This window comes from Silurus aristotelis, assembly GCF_946808225.1.
Source record: "Silurus aristotelis genome assembly, chromosome: 12".
NCBI classification, from domain to species: Eukaryota; Metazoa; Chordata; class Actinopteri; order Siluriformes; family Siluridae; genus Silurus; species Silurus aristotelis.
In genome coordinates this window covers 14,944,024-14,967,176 of record NC_139585.1, presented here as the reverse complement: position 1 = coordinate 14,967,176, position 23,153 = coordinate 14,944,024, and the positions used below count along the sequence as shown (strand labels likewise).

At 41.4% G+C, this 23,153-nt stretch overlaps 1 protein-coding gene across 16 annotated transcripts in view; it reads left to right on the top strand.

Moving 5' to 3' along the window:
- The window catches only part of tcf7l2 (transcription factor 7 like 2), a 74,343-nt gene that overhangs the window by 25,014 nt on the left and 26,176 nt on the right, over window positions 1–23,153 (top strand). The gene's annotated exons all lie outside the window — the stretch shown is intronic.

Here is a 23,153-nt window from a genome sequence, read left to right as displayed (position 1 = left end):
GTCGAAATACAAAAAAATTAAAAATCTCATACCTGAGTATCCCACGTATTAGTCTTGATTTTGAGATAATGCTAGATTCGATGGCTGTTTGTGGGCAGGTAATTGTAAATGCGCTTTTCAGTAGATGACCTGCTGCAATGTTGGATTTATGAGGTAAAACAGATGTTGCCATTGTTTTTGGTCTATAAAGTAATGTCAGTTTATCATAGCCTAACTACAGGCTTCTGTTCTTCACAGCATGTCCTTGGCAAATGGTGTTCTTCACAGTAGCTAAACAACATGATAGACACTGTATTTCCTCTTGCCGCTTAGTTCCTACTAATAGCTTTTGAATTTAATTACAAAAATGTTTAGAAGCATCTGCATGGGACTAACAGCAACACTGATGGGGCTACAGGCTAGCCAGTAATTCTGGAGAGAAACTAGTGCTCCCAACAGTTCTCATATAGAACTGAACAGTTCTCATATAGAACTGTTTGGTTAATGGCCATGCCCATGAGGTAAAGGTAACAGTCTAATAAATATCTGCCAGTTTTTATACAGATTCAGATGACATAATAGCCAGTCAGTAAACCCCAATCTCTTCACACATTCAACAATCATCAGTAACACCAAAGGTAGACATATTAATGCACTGATATAATGCAAGTATGTAACTTTACCTCATGGTGTATGTCAGGGGACCAACTGCTCTGTTCACTCCAGAGCAAAGCTGAGAGCCTTATTTGAATTTGCAGTCCTTTGTTTTGGTTGACACCTATCTGGACTGTAGGGTCAAGCATAGGTCAGTAATGTCAATTAAGAATGTTCATCATCAAAGTAGTACAACTACAACATTTAGCCTTAAATTTGTACCATTCACATATTTATTATTTACTATTTATGTTGGGTGTTCGATCAGTCTGACTTTGGTCAGGAAGTGGAGCTTTGAGCTTTCTTGGTGCAAAACTTCTTGACACTTTCAGAGTTTGTTGTGGGTGACACGGGTCCCATTATTTAATGGCGAAAAAAGCTTCTATTCCTTTCCGAAGTGAGCACACAGTGCATGTAACGTCCTAGACTTCAGTGCATCTTGGCAGAACTGAGTTAAGAATAGCTGCCTGCCATACTGTGTTTATTTGAAACAGAGAGCTGTCAAAAGTTAAGTTTAGCACCAAAGAGTTGGCGATGGCAGCATTTTGATGAACTGAACACTCAGTGAAATCTTCACTCTGTAAAGGTACTAGGCTATTTTGGGAGCATATGGGCAGGATTACGAGGCTGATTTTTTGCTTTTTTTTTTTTTACAAGAGGGGTAGAGAAAATGGGCACTTTTCCTCTCAAAATTATTAAAACTGCAGGAGCCATTTAAGACCAGTTTTGTAAATGCTGTGCTAGACTATAATCCCTGCCTGTCTGCTAAGGCTGTAAATACTTATCACCACAGTGTAATGCTTTTTATTGCCTTAGAGCTGAGATTTAAAACTGTCTCCAGTGAACAGTTTTACTCTGAATTCCATCCCCATTTAATCATGTTATTTATTTGTTGATTTATTAGTTGTGATTAGGTCTTGATTGTTGTTTGATCAAGTCCTGGTTTGGTGAAATCAGAAACCATCAACATGAACTTGCTGGTTAAGTTAGTGTAAATGAGCAAATCAGATGATCAGATCTCTCTCTCTCTCTCTCTCTCTCTCTCTCTCTCTCTCTCTCTCTCTCTCTCTCTCTCTCTCTCTCTCTCTCTCTCTCTCTCTCTCTCTCACCCTGTGTGCTTGATCCAGCGTTTCTTTAGTTTGCATCATGCAAGTGATGAACTTCAGTTAGACCACGTGCTATTGTCTGAGACAGGTGAATGCATTCAGGTCTGAAATGTGCAATCTAGTGTATACACAGTGTATATATTTTTTTCTGATTTGTCCTAGTATCTGATGCTTTTATCAATCTATTTCCGCAATGTGTAAACAGCATACGTTTTTTTTCCTGCTGTCAAATTGGAATAACACCTGCCATCCTTGACCCAAAGCTGCCAGTGTGGGCTATCTGCTGTGGCACGATAAGAGAATGGCGATAGGCAGGAGATAAGGAGCAGGAGCCGAAGTTCAAGTGATCTTCCAATCAGCTGGAGAGAGGCGAAGAGATACACACATGCATGTGAGAGAGGTACACAAATGCATGTGAGTAAGAGCGAGAGAAGGAAAGAGGATAAAGGACAGATGTGTAGTAAGTATAATGAGAAAAACAGAAGAGAGTGGACTTGAACGCTTGATGGAGGAAAAGGTTAAGACAGAGGAGAGTGAAACTTCAGACTGACTGCAGAGTCATCATGTTTTGGGGTCCACATTTGCAGTCTATTCTGAGATACATGGATCTGTGTTTTTAAAGGGTTAAAATACATCATCTGCTCCTCAGCCTCTCACAGTTATATGCATTAGGTATTTATTTGCAGTAGGTTTGAGAACTGCAAACCAGTACCATGACATGCACAAACACACATCCACTAGACTGCCATGTCTAAAATAAAGTATATCAAACCTTTTAGCAAGAGTTGCATAGCAAGCATTCACATTTCTTAAGTATTTCAAGAGGAAGCACTGATTGATCTCGACAGGTCAATAGGTACATAAATAAAACTTTTTGTTCTTCACCAGTAAGCTCTTTATCCTGGTGAAGGTTGTGGCGGATCTGGAGCCCATCCCAGGAACACTGAGTGCAATGGATGCCATTGTTAATCTTCATACTACCTAAATTATATGGAATTGTTGAGAAATGGCCATGTCCTTAATTCACATCCATGCAGAACACATATACAGATCCTCAGATACTAGAGATTAGTAATGCATTACTCGTCAAACTCTCTCATCTACACACATACACACTCGTTTGCGTGACGTCAGTCCAGTGTGGTGTAAGGGATACCGTTTTGGGGGCAGGGTGAGATGGGATATTTCCCCACAGCTGTGACAGATTGGCCATTCGTTCCAGGTTCACTTTCCTGCATTCTCAGTCTGCCTGTGCGCACAGCTGTCCACTGCTGCTCCTGCAGCCGCCATTGTGCTCCCATCTTGTGACTGAAACGGAGCGTTTCATTCATACCACAGGAGCCAGGTTCATGACTGAAATCAGATCAACTGATCAGTCAAATGCACTTTATGATTGACATTTGCAGACAGGTGCCATAGTGCGAGATTAACATTGGAGTGTGGAGTTGATTTAAAGTGTTATGCGACAATGAGACAAAACGATTTCTGAATAGAAGTTCTGTGCTGTTCAAACTTTTTAAAAAGTCATTTTTTAAAATAACTGTTTGGAAAGTGATGCAGAAATAAACATACACATATACACATACACGCACACACCACCCTTCCCTCTGGGTCTTGTTGAGGCTGGACAATGTCTCCATTGTGTTCAGGGCTTTCACTGGCAGCAGGGGGTGGCTGGAGTGTTAACTGTTTCCCAACCGGGTTCCACTGCTGTGTGTGTGCGTGTGTGTGTGTGTGTGCACATGTGTGTGTGCATTTTTAAAAGGTTTTTTGGGAGGACCACATAAAGAGTACATCGTAATAAAAAAAAAAAAAGTATATATATTTTTTAAGTGCTCAAAGTTTAGGTTTTGGGTTCAACTACATTAACTCAAGTCAATGTAAATAGCCTACAAAAAATATAAAGTATGTGCGTGCGTGTGTGCGTGTGTGTGTGTGTGTGTGCGTGTGTGTGTGTGTGTGCGTGTGTGTGTGTGTCTGTGTGTGTGTAAAACGCGGGAATGGCGAGGATGCAGGAGAGGAGAAAGGGGAGAGGGAAGGAGGGGGACTTGGGGGAGAGTTCTGTTTTGTGCCAGCTCCGAGTGTATGGTAATTAGTAGTGAGGAAGTAATGGAATGTGAGCAGTTCGTACAGAGCGGGACCTCCCACCTGAAACCCTGCATTCTGTACCACTGAATACTGTGCAGTTTTTTACATCACACATCAGCATGATGAACTCCAAACACAGAAGCATAGACAGGTTTCTTTTAATCCAGCCATAAACGTTAATTCATATTGGGTAGAATATTGCCAGAAAATCCCTCAATGCACTTCCCACTGAGCGTGTGAGCCCGAGCAGGCCATGTCAGTATGGTGCTGGGACAGAAGTTTTGCCTGGTAATTTGCTCTATTTTGTGTGTGTGTGTGTGTGAATGGTGGTGCACCTGGACCGGCTGGACAATAGCTGGGAGGGCCAGAGGCCTGCTGGGAAATCCCAGCCCCCTCGCTGATAATGAGCACCCCAGTGTCACAGACTTCAGACTGAACTCCAATGCATTCTCTCTCTGTCTCTTTTTCTCTCACACATACTCGCTCTCTTGCTGTCGTTCTCAAAGAGCTGTACTGTGCACAGTTTTCTGTCTCTTTTGATGGTGTGCACCCGATTGGCATTTTGCCTGCAGCTTTTTCAAGGCCTTTCCTGTCCTAAACTCACAGAGTTGTTTAAAACTCATGGTCACTTCACGTTCTTATCACTGTTCCGTGTGAGCAGGACCACAGGCTATCATGTGTAGCCACAGCCTGTGTTTGTGTGTGTGTGTGTGTGTGTGTGTAAATTGTGAATGCGGCCAGAGTTGTTCCTGTCACCACCCAACCCCCACCTCACACTTTCTCACCCAGACACAACACGGCAAGTTTTTCTTCTGAACATTTAAAAATAAGCTGCTTGTCAGAACTTTTGGTTCTTTTTAATTTTCCACCAAATTGAGGGCTGAATAGAATGGTCACAGTGATGAGAATAAGAGGAACTGTATCATCAAGTGAACAATGAAACCAACTGGCAGTGCTCGGATTAAGATTTTTATTTGTTCATCCTCTGTTTGGTTAACCAGCTTATACTTGGAGGAATAACATTGCTGAGGGAAACACTTATTGAAGAAGACAAGCTAAAGATGACTGACTGAGACATAATATTAAGCTTCATTGTCTTTACCGGAAACAACTGTTTTTTTATGTTTGTTTTTAAGCATTTAAGCATTTTTATCCAGTGTTACATATGTTAAGCTCTGTCCCCAAGTAATATTAGTTCTGATAGTACTAATCCTGAGCATAGGTACTTGGATGCAGGATCAGTAGAACAAGCATAAATGTAGAAGTAGTTTGTGCTGTAATAAAGAGACTTCTGGCTCACTTTTCTGAGGGCAAACACTCACAAGGCTGTCAGCCTATGTGCTTTTAAAATTTCCTATCTTCTATGTTAACCTGCTCTCAGGCCACCCATTGTATTGTCTAAGAAACATGATTATTGTGTGTGTGTGTGTGTGTGTGTGTGTGTGTGTGTGTGTGTGTGTGTGTGTGTGTGTGTGTGTGTGTGTGTGTGTGTGTGTGTGTTTTTTCCAACAACATCCTGCCCTGAATTTGACATGAGTCACATGATCGGATAAACCTAGAATAAAGAGAGCCTGTCTGGAGTTTCTATTTGTGTTGAGTTCTTAGGTCTGCGTTTAGCATCAACATTTTTATGAGGCAGTCTATGTAATATTTACCTCTATCTTCCTTTCTCTTTCTCTTCCTTTTTTTCTGCTGTCCCTCTTCTAATCTTTCACATTTTGGCAGGAAGCCCCTGTCGACCATGTTATCACGGTGGCACTTTCCTAACACACTCCTCTAGTTTACACTAGATGATGGTCCACATGCTTGGATGATAAAAACAAAACAAAAAGGATGTTAATTGTTAGTTTTAGACCCATGTGACTCACATAAAAGTATGTGTGTTTTACTTAATTTAATTTCCACAAATCTAAACTAAATTAGTGTGTGAATAAATAGATGTTTTGCAATCAGATTTTTGTATGAAGGGTTGTGGACAGGTACAACAGGGTGAAGCTGCTCTTTTCAGTTCACTGTGTATTTCGTAAGTGGCACGTTTGGTGCTCAACTTTAGCTCCGTCTGTTGCGGGACATTTAAAACGTTCAGTCCCTCCAAGCGTTTTCCTCACTGCCTCGCCGTCTTCCGAGCGTCATCTTTGTGAGCGCTCTTGCTAGCGAGCCGCATTTGTGTCATGTAAATTATTTTTTCTCTCATCTTCCGGAATGGTGGCGATTATTTCTCTTTCTTTTGCTTTCTCCTGAAGCAGCTGGCATGAAGAGGCTGCTTTTCAGTTCTGGCATCTGGGCTTGAACGTATGCCAGCGTATGAGTGAGGAAGCAGAGTAGGTCGTGTTTATGCACATGCATGTGCATCGGCGTGTCATGGGGTCGAGGTTAAGGATGTTTGCACGAGACAAGGCCACAGTCTCTCTGCCTTAATTGTCCTCTTGTCCACTGAAAGAGAAACGTCCTCTATTAAGAGGAAAGCAGTGAGTGTGTGTGAAAGAGAAAGAGAGTTGTTTGGCAGCGATCGCCAGGCACAGACTGGCATGATATGGGGCTGCAGAGTGTCTCTTTCACGCCTCGACCCTCCTTAGTGGACACAAATAGTTGGAAGAGCTCAAAAGGGTGACATACAATGAGTAGCCTTGGTCTGCCAAATGAGACGTTGGCTCGGAGATCAGGGGGCTGAAATTGTTCAGCTTATCTTCTTACATTCAGTATTGAGAGCTCATCGCCAAGTCGTCGAGGGAATAACGCTTTGTATTGCTCCACTGATCAATTGCTCATTGATTGCCTCGATGCCTGTAGATAATAATGGACTCGGCTTTTGAAGAGGTCTTGTGCTGGGTGAATAATCAGATTTCCATTTCTTCCCCCAACCCCCACCTTGTTCTGAGTTTTTGTAAAATGCTGCTGCCAGAACTTGTTTGACAGGGTTGGGGTGGGGCTCCTCAGCACGTGTTGCTGGGTTTGCGGGTGTGAGTGTATGTGTGATGAAGACGGTGTTTGTCAGGGTGCTCAGCTCCAAATGTCGATCTACATGTCCACATATTTTTGCTGAAGGTGTTCCTGTCTCTGCCTGTTTTGCATGCGTGCAAGAGAGAGTTCACCTGAATGACGAGCAAATGTGTATACCGCATGTCTTTACCAAGGCCTGCTCAGGTTTTCAAGCTCGACTGCACATGATTTCACTGCAACACTGCAGCACGGCGGCGGATCTGAAACAGTACACTTCACTTTTTGTCTATGGGAGGAGAAGCTTATGACACGAGAGAGTGTTCTGAAAATATGTCCAGTTTTTGAGGAAGGAACTTCCTTAAGGACTTCCTGTGAGTCAGCCTGCAAGTGGATGCACTCTTCTCCTCTCCCAGAATCACACACATAGGCTGCATGAGTATACAGTGATTATCTCGCATTTAGATTGTGATTGTGGTTATATCTTGCAACCAGTTTTGCCATGTGTAACGCCTCAACATGGGACCTGCATTTCTGATAAGTGTATTGTGATTAAATAGGCCTTGGGCCTCTTCCACTTATCAGTCCCCTCATGATAATAGAGTAGCTTAACTTATATTAAATCAAACTAGTGAACCACTAATGCATCATGATTACAGGGTCTAAGTTGATTTGGAAAGTGTGACCGTTTAAGGCATCTATTTTCTGCAAGAAAAGACCTGCAAACATGCAAAAGGTGTAGTATAAAAAACATTAAACAGATATAGATAAAGGATTTCATCTTTAGAAAGTAATTTCCAAATCTGCTGTATGTAGAAATTCCCATCTTTATTTTTATGGTACAATTAGTGATCTGAACTGTAGTAAACTGTAGTAACAAAACTGAATGTGGTTTGAAGTTGGGAAAGTTTTAAATATCACACAAAAATGCTTGGAAATGATTTTTGAAGGCCCTGGAAAAAAGATGACCCATGGTTCTTTTGAACAAAAATAAATGTTTTTATTATTAAATGTTCTTTTATCGATCACACCACCATGACCCTTTCTTGAGACTTTTCAGAGCGCTCACAGAATACACAATCAGATACACTGTAGACTTCACAATGTGGCATATTTTGATGGTTGCGCCCCCAATTCAAGCAACGCTGCATTCCACTGTACCACAGTATAACCCAGATTTGTTTCCCACACACATACATACACAGACGCACAAATATACACATGCATACACACCTTGCGGCTTTAAGGGAGAGGCCAGCCGAGTTGGCTGGTACAGTATAAGCACTTGAGGCTGTTTCACAGAGAAACGTGTTTTGACAGAACTCCAGGTGTCTTATTGTTGGCCTGCTATGGTTCGACAGATTTACCAATTAGTATCGGACTGTGGGTAGACGAGGGGGGCGGAGCTGTTGGGCAGTGTAATGGAAGAATAGAATGGAGAGAGCGGAAAGCAGGGAGGGAGGAACTGAGTGATGGAATGACATGGGGCTGAGTGGGGGGCTGTGTGGGCTGTGTGTGTGTCTGTGGGGGGGTCGTGTGGTCAGAGAGGGACTTTCAGTAAACTGATACATGACCTCTTTTCACAGGCCTGTAATAGAGGAGCTTGGGAAAGTGGCAGAGAGAGAAGAGGATGAAGAGGAAGGGACAAGATAAGGATGAAGCACAGGAAGAAAATACCCCTTTTATCCACAGTTTAGCATGAGGCATGTGTGAGCATATGCACAGGAGATATCTTGACATACTGGGCATGTTTTTTTTGTTTTTCATTAGCACTAAGTGTTTTTTTTTTCCTCTTCTTCATTTTTGTTCCACTTTACATAATCACTGTTGCTTCTTCCACTTCACTCGTTATTTATACTGAGTGTGCTCACTCTGGTTCCAGGAAGTTTTAGGTGAACTTGGGGGAGAAGGATGAGTGATTTACACTGCTTCCCTTGGGTGGCCATCTAGCAGGGGAGCTGTTTTTGGAGGTGCTGTGCTTGTTTTAGTAAGCCCCCTACTCAGCACCCTCTGTCACAAAACCCAGATAGATTTGCGCAATAATTTAATTGCAGTGAAAATGAATAGCGCTCTCCACCAAATTTGTGGCTGTGAAAAATTCCCGTTATGAAATTCCACCAGATGGAAGCTGGCCTTTAGGGACTTGAAGGGGAAGGCTTTTGCGGTCCGTTGAAATTGCTTGGTGTCCCACAGCATGTTCCCTCGCTAATCTATTGTTTAGGTTGGACGAAAGCCCCCTATGCTTTAGGTACAATTACCGCATGTTTTATGGACTCTCAGACTGGCCACGTAATGTGTCGAGGGAGATTTCAAGAGAGCTCAAGAGGGGCGGGAAGAGTGTACGTTAATGTGTGTGAGTGTGTGTCAGAGTGAGGAGAACAGAATGAGTGAGCGAGTGTTGGGAGAGGAGGGGTCAAGCTTCAATCTGACATTCCCAAAGAATAATTTATTGTTGTAACTGAATGCGCCATGACACTTAAATTTTTAACACTTTTGTGTGTGCGTGTGTTTGTGTGTGTGTGTGTGTGTGTGTGTGTGTGTTGGCCCCTGGAATGCTGACCGCTTCCAGGGAGCTCTTAAGCTGCCCCGAATCAGGTTTATTCTGCAAGGCCTCACTGAGAGAGCGAGAGCGATACTTTAGGAACACTTGGGATCTGATTTCGATGCGGGTTTGCATTGTCCTTTCACATTCTCCTCCTCCAGATCATTTTCAGATGTGTGTCAGCTCACCCTTTGTGAGATCTTAACGCCCAATTTATTCGGCTTTATTCCTCTCAGCAGTTTCGGTGCGATTGTTTCACGGCTTTTTATTTGTTTATCTCGGGTTTTGATGTTTCTCTACAGTACGTGCAGTCAGTAGTATCTAAGTTCTCTGTCTCCATTGTGTTTTAAAAAGAGCAAAAGTGACACAGAGCTCTTTCATTCTTTCCAGTCATAACTCACTCTTTATTTATTTTTTATGTACTTTTTCTTTGTTCTTCCTTCTGTAAGGGTTTTCTTCTTGAACAACTTAGTAAATGATCTCGTTGATGTGTATTGTTGTAAGCGTAACCATGCCATTGTGGTCATTTATTCGGAGTAAAAGAAGTGTGTGTCTCTGGTGCAGAGTGGTGAAAACAGACACACTGCAGCGTCACTAATTTGACAGGCAGGTAAAAAGGCGACTCTGGGTTCATTTGTGGCTCTCAACAAAATGAACCCTACCAAAAACCCTTCTTCCAGCATCTCTTGTTTTATCCAGAGCTTTCCTCTGCTTTAGTGCAGCTGTCAAAGCTCTGCTTGCTTTTTATGCATTATTAACATTAACTAAACACATTCATTTGCGCATTTATTCATTCATTTGTGTTGTTAACAGCCGTTTTGGAAGAGGTAAACAGAGCTGAGCGAGCAGATGTGGATAAAGCGGCGGGCCGTGATTGGAGCGAGACAGACAGCCGCAGAGCCCGGGCTTTACAGGGAGGCTCATTAAGGACAGAGCGGCATGGAGGAGATGCAAGCGAGCGAGCGCTTCACTGGCCTGCGTCTCTTTGAACACTGTCCGACTCTCATCTGCGACATGCTCTGTTCCTCCGTAACAAGACGTTTCTTCCTCACGAGGCTGTATTTTTTTTCTCTTCCCTTCTCTTTTTATATCTCACCAGACGGGTTTGTGGAAAGCTCAGATGATGCTGCCACAGACCTTTGGATACCAAGCAGGGTCTTTTATTTCCCTTTTTTTTATTTTTGTATTTCTTCATGTGTTGCATAGCTTAGCGATTTTTATTTGTTATTTGTTTATACAACACAAAATTGGAGCCCTTAATTAGAATTTTTCTCACTGTTGGCATCTGATGTTGAAATGGCCTGTAAGTGGTTGTCAGAAGATAGACCGGGTGGTGCTTACACACACTCCCTCCAAGAAAACAAATCTTAATGAAAATGCCACTGTTTACAAAGGTGTGGTATTTGGATTATGAGATTAAGCGGAATTGACATTATATTTAAATTTTAGACTTGTGTGCTCTGACGCAGAACTAAACATCTCTAAGCCTCTGGTCTGTGTGACGAAGTCTCTGTTAAGCCTGTGTTAAGTCACTGACAACACAGCAGTGGAACTAATGATTAATAATCATTAATGATGTCGTTAAATCCATTGATACAGCGCTCATGATTGTGCACATCTTCAGTTTTTGACTCTTCAACATCTATATCGGTGTTCAAATCTATTTCAGTGTTGAGTTTTAAACTCTCTCGTTCCTCTGTGTGTATCCGCAAAAGTAGTAGTAATGCATCTGAAGTGGCTCGCAAGGCTCCTTCAGCACTCCATTTATGACCTCTGTGTCTGCTGAGGGTCCTCTATGCTAATGCTAGTTGTGTGAGAGTACTACTGCTGCCCACCCGCCTGCCTGCTGCTTTTCCCTTTTAATTGTTATATCTCCTCACTATTAATATGAGCAAAAAGGGAGGCTTCTGCTGTGCGTGGCACATCAAAGCTTACCTCCCCAAGTCTTACAAGTTGGAGCGAAAGGCTCTGGAGATGTGTGCCGCTTCCCGGCTACAATGAGTTTGATGGTCTAATTGTAGCCCCCAGTGGACAGCGCAGCACATCACAGAGAGCCCAGGCCGCACGCTCATCACACCTTCACACAGGGGCATACACACTCGCCGACGCCAGATCACAGGATTGGGCACGCTCTGGAGTGATGCTCTTCTGCATCCAAACTCACACCACCCATTTTTTGTCCGCTTTTCAAACTCTGTCAGAATTCTGTGCTGACTTTGATCAATTTATCCATATGCTGTTTTTTTCCCCCATTGTTTTCTATCTAGCCTTATTTACATGACAATCAACCCACTCTGTGTCTCTCTGTGCTACAGTACAGTAGGTTCCTTAGGAATGGCAAGTGCACATTTCACGTGTAAATGTTGTGGTGTATCAAATTGTTTCACAACCACATCACGAGCAGAACAAAGAAATCCACACAAGCGTTCTCAGTCTAACAGCACTGCTTCCTGGACTACTACCACCACCGCTACTGTAGCCGTGATCAAAAAAGACCTTCTCGGCTTTGAACTCCCGCTCGTTTTTTTTCGGCCGTGCATCAAAAAGAAATCAATAGACAAAACTTTGTAGCGCATGTATCAGTTTTTCTCTCTTTCTTCCCGTCCGCCTTTGCCGTTTGTACATTCCGCCACTGGAGTAAAAGTCAGTTAAAAGAGGACCAGTGGTAAAGATGACACTGCTGTGGAAACGTAGTGCACAGGGAAAAGGCCTCGACTGGGAGAAATCAATGGCGGAGGGCATGCTCACACTCGCGAAAGCAGGGGCATGTACCGTTTTTAGACTGAATTGATGGATAGGTTGCGAGTGCCAAGAGACAACGCAGTCCATTTGAGGATTCCAAGAAGAAAAGGAGTTCTTTGGTCAGGTGTAGCTGTGCTGTTAGGATTTGTTTTATCCAACTGTGCGGAAGGTTGTGTACCTGTCTCTCTGAGCTCTTTGAGTCAAAAAGCAAAAAAGTTCTTTTCCTGTCGTGTTGAGACTCCTGGATGGGCTTTGGCTTTGCTGAGATGTGTACAGGTTTGAGCTCAGAGAGGTTCTGTAATGACGCATCAGAGAAACGTGGACAAAGTTCATCTGACTTTCTGATGCATACATGCCTTGAGCATTGCTGCATGAATATACACGGGCTTTGATGGCGGCGAATGTTACAGCTCTGTTGAAATATGCGCCTTTATTTCCTTTATTAGCTCTTAAGCGGTTTGCACAGTTAGCGATTTAAGTGCACAACAAAAAACAAAAGAAGTTTTCCAAGATGTGGCCTTTGGTAGCCCATTTAAATTTAGCTTCATGGATATTTGCAGGGATAAGGAGTTGTACAATTGCATCAAGCACCTTCCCTTAAGCCAAAATAAATTTAGTATGAGAAGGTGCAAAGTACAGATCAGAGCTTCTAAGTGAAATATGATGAAAGTTGCATTTTATTTATGTATATTTTTTCATTACACAGAAAATATTTAGATTGAATGAATTTCTTAAAAAAAAAAGTGTCACGTTTGTTCTGGGAAGAATTAGGTACTGGTTTTGCAGTGGTTACATCCATATAAAATTTTCAAAAACACACTGTTTGACTTGACTCAGTTAAGTTATTAAAGATGTTGGACACGTAGACATTGACTGTCAAGGACAGGGGTTTAGTTTCTCTCAAATGTATCTGTATCCCATGAAAGAGCCACTACAGACAGGGTGTAAAATGTATGAAGGTCAATCTATCTGTGTACATGTGTATGAGCATCTGTGCCTGCATGCCAGAAAGAGAGAGAGAGAGAGAGAGAGAGAGAGAGAGAGAGAGAGAGAGAGAGAGAGAGAGACGCGTGTGCTCTAAAATGAGAGGATGTCTACAGTGAGCATTCTCAGTTTTCATTTGTATTGTTGTGCTTCCTGTTTTGAAAGCCATTAAAGACTGGGGTTCCTTACAGAAACAGAAAAAAAGATGCACGACTTTTTGAAACGTGTCCAAGCACGATGTCGAGGAGAGGGGGATGATAACGATCAGTAAACAGCCCAATAACAGGAACACAAAGAGGAAAGCACTTCCCTCGCCGTGTGAACGGCTGATTGATTCAGAGCTGATTTTTGTGATGCCTTGATGAATGCAGTAGGATGTGCTTGTGTTTTGTTCCGTCACAGCTGTAGCTCACTTTTCATGATCCCGAGTAAGCCCAGCATGGGGTCACATGACCGAAGCCCCAAAATGCTTTGTGACATCTGCCCCTGTTATTTTCATCAAAAGCCTGGGCTAGGCTTTTGATATTTTTCTGGTGTTTTTCTTTTTTTTTTTTTGCTGTGAATAATGATGAATTACTATTGAATGTGAGATAATCAGTGAATATGTGAATATTATTTTTTGTTTTAATGGCAAATTGTATAGTCTATTTCCACAGCACTCTATTGTACAAGTGGCTTGTGCTGGCAGTTTTTATGGGTTTGTGCTCTCGCTCGCTCTCCTGCTGATCCTGATTATAACGTCATTGGAACATGTGAGGTCACTGACCTATTGACCCACTGACCCAAGGTTTTTTTTTTTTTTTAAATGGGAAAGGTTTCTGGTTTAGCTTTTTGGGTATAGCGTTATATTGTTTGACACGTGTTTTTTTTTTTTTTTATATTTGGGGTTTGTGTGTGTAAAAGAGAGAGAGAGAGAGAGAGAGAGAGAGGTTTGAATGCTTCCTCTGCACACACTGTGCACCGGCCTGGCCAGCTTGTAGCTCTTAATAAAAACCACAGCCTGTAATTGGCCTTAATTGCACCCTTCGGGCGTCGTCAACTCAAGTGTTTCTAAACAAACTGCAGGGTCTGGAGCCTAGCAAGCTGTGTCTGCCACTTCGTTTGGCCATCTTAGAATGTATGTTTGTGAGTGTGTGTGTGTGTGTTTATGTGCATGTGTGTCCTGTGACTCCTCTCTCTGAGTGCAGAGAATTGAAGCTTTATTAGTTAAGACTTGCAGATGGCTCACATTCCTCACTTACAGTGGATCAGAACAAGAGAGTACAGGTTCCAGCATATACTACCCTCAGAAAAAAAACTAACTTTCAACTAAACTCACATGTACACTCTCACACACACACACACTGCTGATAGAGAAATAGTAAAGATATATATATATATATATATATATATGGGCTGCAACTCATGATTATTTTGATAATCTATTAATCAGACAATTCAAAAATTTTTAGCAATTGATTAATCAGATAAACATTTTTTTTTTTATGTTTTGCTTAATGTAACTATATAAACCCTAATTCAGATAATCTATGTATAAAAGTTTAAAAAGTGTATTAAAAACGCAAAAGCCACATATTGAGTTTACTGTCTTTAATTTAGACATATCATAGTGGCAGCTTGTTGAGGAGTGCATGAGGGATTTCTCCTTTGAACAAATTCCCCATGTTCAGTTGTTTCTTTCTGTAAAAAAAAAAAAAAAAAATGAAGAAAAAACAGCGTTTGAGTTTGCAAGGTGGATTTGTGTAAATCAACATTTATATTGTATTTTGCAGATGGCAAGTTGACAAACGCTTCAAATAATCAATATAATATATAATAACATTGTTTTGACAATTTTTGATTAAAAGAATACACAGAGATTTGTTTATTTGTGAATTATATAAGCATCTAGAATATATAATTAATTTAATTTTGTATAATAATTAAATATACAAACATTGAAAACAAGCATGTTGAACGTAGTAAATCCGCAGTACATCACGTTTGAAAACAGATAATTTAATTGTCGTAGTGGACAAATGTTATTAAAAAAAGAATGGATCAGAGAAACACAGCACGCGAACAGGCCTGATTTTAAAAGAAAGTAAAAAAAGATTTATTTGTGTAGAAATGCATAATCTTTCGCTGAAAATCACAACAGTGACTAAAAATGTAAACAATAACTGCTGCTGTTATTTGCTGCTTTTAGATTTAGTGTTTATTCGCACTGTTTTAATTGAATCAATCATGTCACGAGCGAACTGATTGCGCAACGTGATGCTCGCGAGTCCCGAAGTTACAAACTGTTTACACAATAAAACTTAATTAAACTGTACCATTTTCACATGATAAGGATTATACAGTTTTTACTTACCGTGCTGATGTTTCCCCCCTTATCCGTGTGTCACGTGTCGTGTGTTTTCTTTTCGCGTGCTCGTGCATCACTGTGGTACTTCCATCCCACACAAACGCTGCTTTGTATAACTTCCAGGTTACAGCTTTCTGTGTTGTGTTTAATATAAAATGCTCCCATTGCCTTGGATGACTTGGGACACTTGTTAATGCTGCCGGTTGACCCTGTAATCCGCCATTTCCGCAGGCGGCGGTGTTTTCCTGCAGTCTCGCTAAACCGAAACTTGAACAGCCCAACTAATCGATCACGGCATTCGGCATTTCATTACCGAATATTGTCGATTTTTATCGATTATTTGTAGCAGCTCTAACACACACACACACACACACACACACACACACACACACACACACACACACACACACACACACACACATATATATATATATATATATATGTATGTATATATTTGTTTAACAACAAATCAATACTGTCATAGTCAGCCCCATTCACTTATCTATTTATTTGTTTATAGTGGTGTGTTTTTTGCTTTGCTCTAGTTTAAAGAGCAAATGATTGTGTTTTTATTTTTATTATTTATGTGTGTGTGTGTGTGTGTGTGTGTGTGTGTGTGTTTGAGTTGCTACTGGCCCCCTGGCATGTCCCCTGGTGTGTGAGCATGGTGTGTGAAGATGCTCCCCTTAATGTGGAGAGGATGTGTGCGTGTTCTCGCAAGGTTCTCCCAGGGGTCAACGCACCCAATCGATTGAAGGATCCAGACAAAATTCAATCAGTGAAATGGCAGGGCCAGGCGCTCTCCTGTAGTGCTGCTGACCCTGAAACCTGGAGCCAGGGAAGAGAAGAAGCAAGGATAGGGACGGAGGATAATCACGGCTAGAGCACCTCTCTACGACGGGCCTGGGTCGAAGCTTTACAGGCTTAATGTGCACACAAAGAGTCCAGCTGCCTGCTCTAAGTGCATGCTAACCCCTGAGTGTGAGATAATGAGGTGTCATGGACGCCGCTGCAGTGTCTTCCGGCTCTGCTTTTGTAACCGTGGTAAGGAGGAGCGAGTGGCCGCCGTTAGCGGTTAGTTTCGGCCACTGTTTTTTTTTTTTCTTCTTTTTTTTTTGGAGGAGTCTGGCCTTAAACGGATTTCTCCAGGCACTGAGCGAGGTGTGTAATCTCCAATGCCGTCTGCAAACACAGACCTGCACGGCTGCAAGGCTGTCATTTACAGAGGCCTAACACAGCCTCCCTCTGGAGCAAAAACAGAACACATAATTAAAATATATGGCTGCCGCTTTATATAGCCATACACTTAAAATATAGAGAAGCAGACGAGTCTCCGTTAATCAGCAGCCTGTGGTTAGTTTTGGACATCACTGTACATGAGACAAGTGTGCTTGCTGTGTGTGCATGTGTACGTGCATGTGTGTATACTGTGTGTTCAATCTCTCAGCAGTTTAAGCAGCATGCTATAAAAGAGGGTCGAACTGTAGCCTAAGTGTGTGCATGGGTCAAAGTAAGCCAAGTGGTGGGTGTGTCTGTGTGTGTGTTTGTGTCTGTGTGTGTTTATGAGCAGGCCCTCTTCCCCAGGCAGCACCTCGGTCAGTGACCCATAACTCAGTTCTGTTTCTCAGCCCAACTATTGTAGTAATGTATTTGCAGAACAGGCAGACCATAGCTGTGTTTGTGGATGTGTGTGTGTGTGTTTGAGTGAGATAGAGTGAGAGGTGGCAGGCATCCACTAGTGGCCTAGCATTAGCTTTGGGAATTATCACATTTCCCCCTCCATGTTCGACTTTGTCACTGGCTAATGATAACTATCCATCAATCAGAGGGGGCGGCACCGGCCAAATGAAGATGGATTGAAGGGCTTTTTTTTTTTTTTTTTTTTTTTTTGCAAAACGCTTGGGCAACTGAACAAACCCGTAATTACACTGCCAGTGGAAGTGAAACGTCTCAACAGGAGGCTAACCTTAACACTTTCCCACTAGTGTTAATTACAAGGTCCCTCAAATGGGCAGATGCACCTCATATAATTCCTAATCACAAGTAAATATACGGTCATTTAGTGTGTTCTGCTGGAGTCGTGTGTTTATTCTGAATATTACAGCTGGGAAATGGTCAATATTTCATGATTTATTATTATTATTAGTCATAGTAATAATAGCAGTAATAATAATAATAATAATAATAATAATAATAATAATAATAATAATATGCACATTTCTTAGATTTTGAAATGGGAATAAAATCCAGCTCGCACAAGCTTTTACAGTAGCAGTCTTGTTTAGTGTAATAGCCTCCATCAGTAATGTGTGCAGCTGTACACATCATCACTTAGGCTAGAAAATATGAGGCATCTTTTTTTTTTTTTTTTTTTACGTTTTAATTGCTGCAAACAAAATATTTACGTTCACTAAAGAACAAATGAGATCCCATTCGTAGTTTAGTGCTCTGTGGGAAATGAAAATTGGACTGAAGTGTTTTTAATTAAATGAGTCAGGGAAACTCCGGGAAATGGCTTAATTTCATATTGAGACACATGACTTTAGGATCTTGGCGAAGCAATTAACCCCAGCTTAGCTCATTAAAAAGCTGCTTTCATGGCCAGGAGCAGAGACTTATCTGCCAACATAGGACATGAAAGAGTGAATTTGTAAATCCCAAACTCTGAAAGTAATTGCAAAGGTAGATGTGGAGGGGAGTGATAACGTGACACGGCCTAACCGTCATGGGAACGAGAATAAGATGTTTGTGCATTAGAAGAGGAATTTAAAAGAAGGTCATACAATGCTGTTATCGCTTTATAAGATTCGCACTGCCATTGTAAGAGTACAATTTCGATTTAAAGGAGGGTGTACTGTTCTTTATTTTAGGCCTAAACGGACATCAGTATTTGCATTTATAAATTTTTTTTGCTGTATTGTATTTTTTTCTTAATCATTCTTTGTTGGCAAAAATGTGATCGAAAACAAACCGAGGATCTGTTGGCATGAGTGTGAAGTTGTATTTACGGGTCATCAGCCTGAGAGAGTCCATGCTGTGTCTTCTAGCGTGAGTGAGCGAGTGAGTGAAAGCGGACACAGGACGTGAAAAACATTCCCCGGTCACCCTGCACCCCTCCTAGATTCTCTACCTTATTGAAAGTCCATTAGTGTCAGGCCAGAGGAGATTACTGTCACCATTTGTTTATTTAGAGATAGGATAATAATAGCTGAGGTTCGACCTAAAACAGTCTGATGTTTTACCCCCCAACACTCATCATGGCCTTTTAATAAAATCATTTAATGGGTTAATGGCATTCAGAGATTTAAAAAAATAATTGCTTCGAGTCTGTGTTTGTGCGCGTGCATGTGTGTGTGTGTGTGTGTGTGGGTTTGGGTGGGTGGATGCACGCACTTTTGTGTTTTTCATCTGAGAAATAGACAGTGTGTGCCAACCGCATCAAAATAATTACACTGTGAAAAATAGGGCCAGTGTTCATGGTGATCTAATCTAAAGGACTTGCAAAGCTAAATGATGAGGAAGATCAAATCTCAGAGTAATGGAAAAGATCACTGTTGAGGTTTCGTGTGCCTCCGGCATTGGAAATGCATCTCTTCGTGTTTTGTTCTGTTTCACCTGTCCTGGCTCAGCATTTGGAACATGGTACACACCTAGAGCAGCAACTCTTCACCTGTGAGCCGAGTGTGGCGGGCAGATGTTGGACATGGATGTTCACGGGGAAGTGGATTGGTTACGCTGCTCCTGCTCTGCGACACCCTCCACTAGAAAAGCAAATGGCATTCCGAAATCTGATTAGCCCCCATTATAACAAGTGATATTTTCATCCCACCAGTTCTCGGCACTGTGTCAATGCTCTCCACTGGTCCAGTGCCGGGAAGAGCCCCGCTCCTCTGACAGATAGTAGATATCCCAAACGTGACTTGTTTGGACATTGCTGTCGCTGGTGACGAGCAGAACAACGGACAGCCAAGAAAATAAAAAGCAACCAAATAATGTCAAAAGATCAGAAATCAATGGTCCGGGGGAACGTGATCCTCTTGTTCCTCTCACATTTATTCCACCTCGGTGTCTATCCATGGCCACTAAAGTTGCTTTGTTCTCTCCCATAGAGATGTAACTTAAGCACTCGGAAGCTGAGTTACAGTGTTAGACAATCCGCAAAAATAGCCTTTTACTTTAAGGTTGAGCTTTATTGAGTTACATACACAGATGAGAGCAGTGTCTTCACCCAATTTTCTGTTTATGTGCAATTTGTGATATTATGACAAACCCACCACAAAACGACCAAACTATATGTTATACACTTTTAATTGTAATTTATTGTTACAATGTCTTGGATTTGAAATATATATACAGATATACATAATAATTGAATATTTTTACGTAAGTCATGAACACAGACAGTGATGTGTAATAAATCGTTTCTCGTGTGATACATCTTAGTATTTTGACCTAACCTAATAGTACATGCTACCTATATGACATTGTTATTACATTTTCTATTTCACAATAAAATTATCCAAATCTATTGTATTCTTTTGTTAGGGGTTTTAATGTTGTGTTCTTTGGCTTCCAAGTCGTGCCGGAGTTAAGATCTGTTCTAATAAATGCAGTGTCTGTCCCCCTTTGTGTTTCCCATTGAGGCCAAGACACAGACATGAGATAAAAAAAAAGAAAAAGGAAAAGAAAAAAATCGCAGTTTCTGGACATGTCTCGAAGATAAATTTAATTTCTTTGCTATTTGGAGGTCTTCTTTGAAAGCGCAAATTGTAATGAACACATTCAGAAACTGTAGAATAGATTTACCCTCGGCTTCAAATAAGTCAGTGTTATCGGACTCTGTCATTCGTTCCTTCCTATTTTCGAGCTGCTAATTGATGTTTTTGATGTCGGCGAGAAAATTGAAGAAAATGTCATGTGTGAACCAGCGCGGAAGTTAATAAGATTGACTGCGTTGACGGAATTTACAATGAGCAACCCGAAAGGCGTATAACTAATTCTCCCGTCCATCCTTTATTTGGGATGAAATTGACACCCAACCATGCATTTAGTCCCACAGACTCCATGCGAAAAACATTTGGAATAACTTTTTGGACAAATTCACCCGCTTCTTGTGGTTAATTTTTTGTGGATTTGTTTAGGTTTTTATTTTTTTCCCTTTCTTGTGGAGGTTCTGCTAGGTGTCTCTAAGCAGCTGTGTGTCCAGAGGGCTCCTGCCCTGCACCAGGCCAGACAATTCGGAGGACTCATCTCCCAGGGCTACTCTCCCCTCTTCAAACAATGCTCATTCTTAATGCTGTTTTGAGTTTGAAAAGCTGTAGAGCTTTCAAAAGGTTAGATTAAGATATGTCTAAGAGATGCACCAATATCAGTTAGGGTCATTGCATGTGTTTGGGTGATGTGGAACAGAGCTCAGACTCAAATCCCCTTGAATAAAAGGATTGAAGCACCTCCATGGTAGCACCATCTTTAGCCATTTATTGAACACTGGCTGAAATCCCAGATAAAGAAAAAGCCATTGCTCTGAGATATCATGTGTTGCACAGTTTTACGGTTTTGAAGAACTTAATTTTTTTTCACACTGCTGTGAAAAATGAAAAAATGGGGTGCAAATGGAGAAAATATTTTCTCGCAAATATGTATTTGTTGATTGGCAATATGGCTCAGTGTAATAGGGTTCTGTGTTTTTAATTAGTCTGTGGATTAGCCGAGTTTGGTTCAGTGCTTCTGATTATTTTTTGCCGGCCTTTAGGGGAATGAGCTCAAACCCTAATACAGCCAGTACCCCCAAGCGGTCTTCTTTTTGAAGACACCGAAAAAAGTGGACTCCATCGGCGCTTGGCCCTCCGAGGATCCAGAGTAAGGGACATTATTCTCGGAATAGCCAATTAATTCCACTAGCAGCTATCGGTTAGCGCTTCTTCTTCTCCCAAACATACCACCCGCCCTCCGCCCGCCATTTGAAATGCTAACACAATGAAATATTTTTCTATTGGTCGGTGTCCCTTGGCTAAGCCACTGCCGCGGGCAGAGAATTTCATCGACTGATGAGACCAGAGGCAGACGCGATAAAAAGGTTACCTGTACGTGACATACACTCCAATTGAGTAGCACCACCTTGAACTCGAAAGTTCTGTAACTTTCAGTTGACTTTAAATCGTTAGCACGGCAGCACGGAACGAAGGACATATAATTGATCGCATTATTGGACGTTATATTGGTTTTATCGCAAGTTTTACTTAGCATTGTACATGTACATATCAGGGTAAGGGATTATTTTTTTGTGTTTGAATGTATTTCTGAATTTGGTGAAAGGAGTCATTACTTTTGAGGAGCTAAATCCGCTTCAAGTACTTGTAGTAAATGCACTAATAGTTTATTTATTTGTACAATGTACAATAATTATTTTAATAACTGTGTTAAAATTTTATAAAAAAACATTTATTTGATGAACCAAACCAATTCAGACTTGTAGTAAAATATCGATATAAACACCAGTAATTCTGTAAAACCATATCAGTAGTTTTAATATTAATAAATAAGATTAGAACGTCCCTAGGTTTTTTTTATAAACCATGCCATTTGTTTCTGATGCGGTGTAACAGTCAAACCCCTTGCATTCAAACATTTCAGAGTGTCTCTCGGGTGTGTGTCTTGCTGTAGCCGGCGTGTGTTGTATCAGCAGTATTGTTAAAGGTGTCACACATGAGCACCCGAGGGCTGATAAAGCGAGAAAGCTCAGAGGAGAAAATCTGCTCATCCTCACATTGCTGGTTAAAGATAGGGCAGAGTTACACGCCCTGGCTGCCCTGTAGCGGAGCCGGTAACATATAGACCCAGCCGCACACCCCATACCATATCATACACACACACTTTGGTGTCTACAAGCCGAGAGGCAGGTGGCTCCCAATAGCTGCAGCTTCATGACAGCATGCCATTAGAAATGGTGGGCCTGTTGATCAATCTAGCCGGCATGACAGGTTTGCCGTGAGGCCCAGGCTCTTTGAGCAGCAATGCCTTTCTCTCTCTCTCTCTCTCTCTCTCTCTCTCTCTCTCTCTCTCTCTCTCTCTCTCTCTCTCCCTCTTCCTCCTCACTAATTGGTGAAAGTTGTTCTGTGTGCTTGGTGCTTGTGGCACTAGGCTCTTTTTTTTTTTTTTTTTTTTTTTTACCTCGTCGGCTTCTCCTCCTGCTTCTCCCATCAGTGCACTATATGTTTTTCCCTCCACGATGGAAGTGATAACTTTACGTTCGATATTGCAAGCGGGTTAAATATGACGTGAGCGCTTGAGGCATTGTTCCTTCTCTTTCTTGTGCTGCACTATTTCTGTAGCGCAGAGAACTGACACTGATTCTCTGCAGCAGGGCACAAAAAAATAAGAGCAATATAGATATTGCATTTAACGTCATACAGAGTAGTTTTACGGCTAAAGATATGATATTTTAGAATTGTATTTTGTTCTATATTATATTTATTCTACATTTATTTTTATTCTAAAGTAACTTGCAGGAAAATAAATGCTATGTAGCGTAATGATGTGTTGTATCTATATTTAAAGCAAAAAAAAAAAAAAAGGGTGGGAGACATGTCGAGACAATTTCTCATTGTGTTCCCATGCAGACTGTCATGTTCAGGTGTGGTGTTTAAACACACTCTCATCTTCTGTCTCTTGTTAAGTGCTTCACACCCCCCTCTTTGATTCCTTACATAACTAAATAAATGAGTGTGAAGGGGGAAAGAAAAACACACAGTAAATGTTTAACTGTCTCCTATTT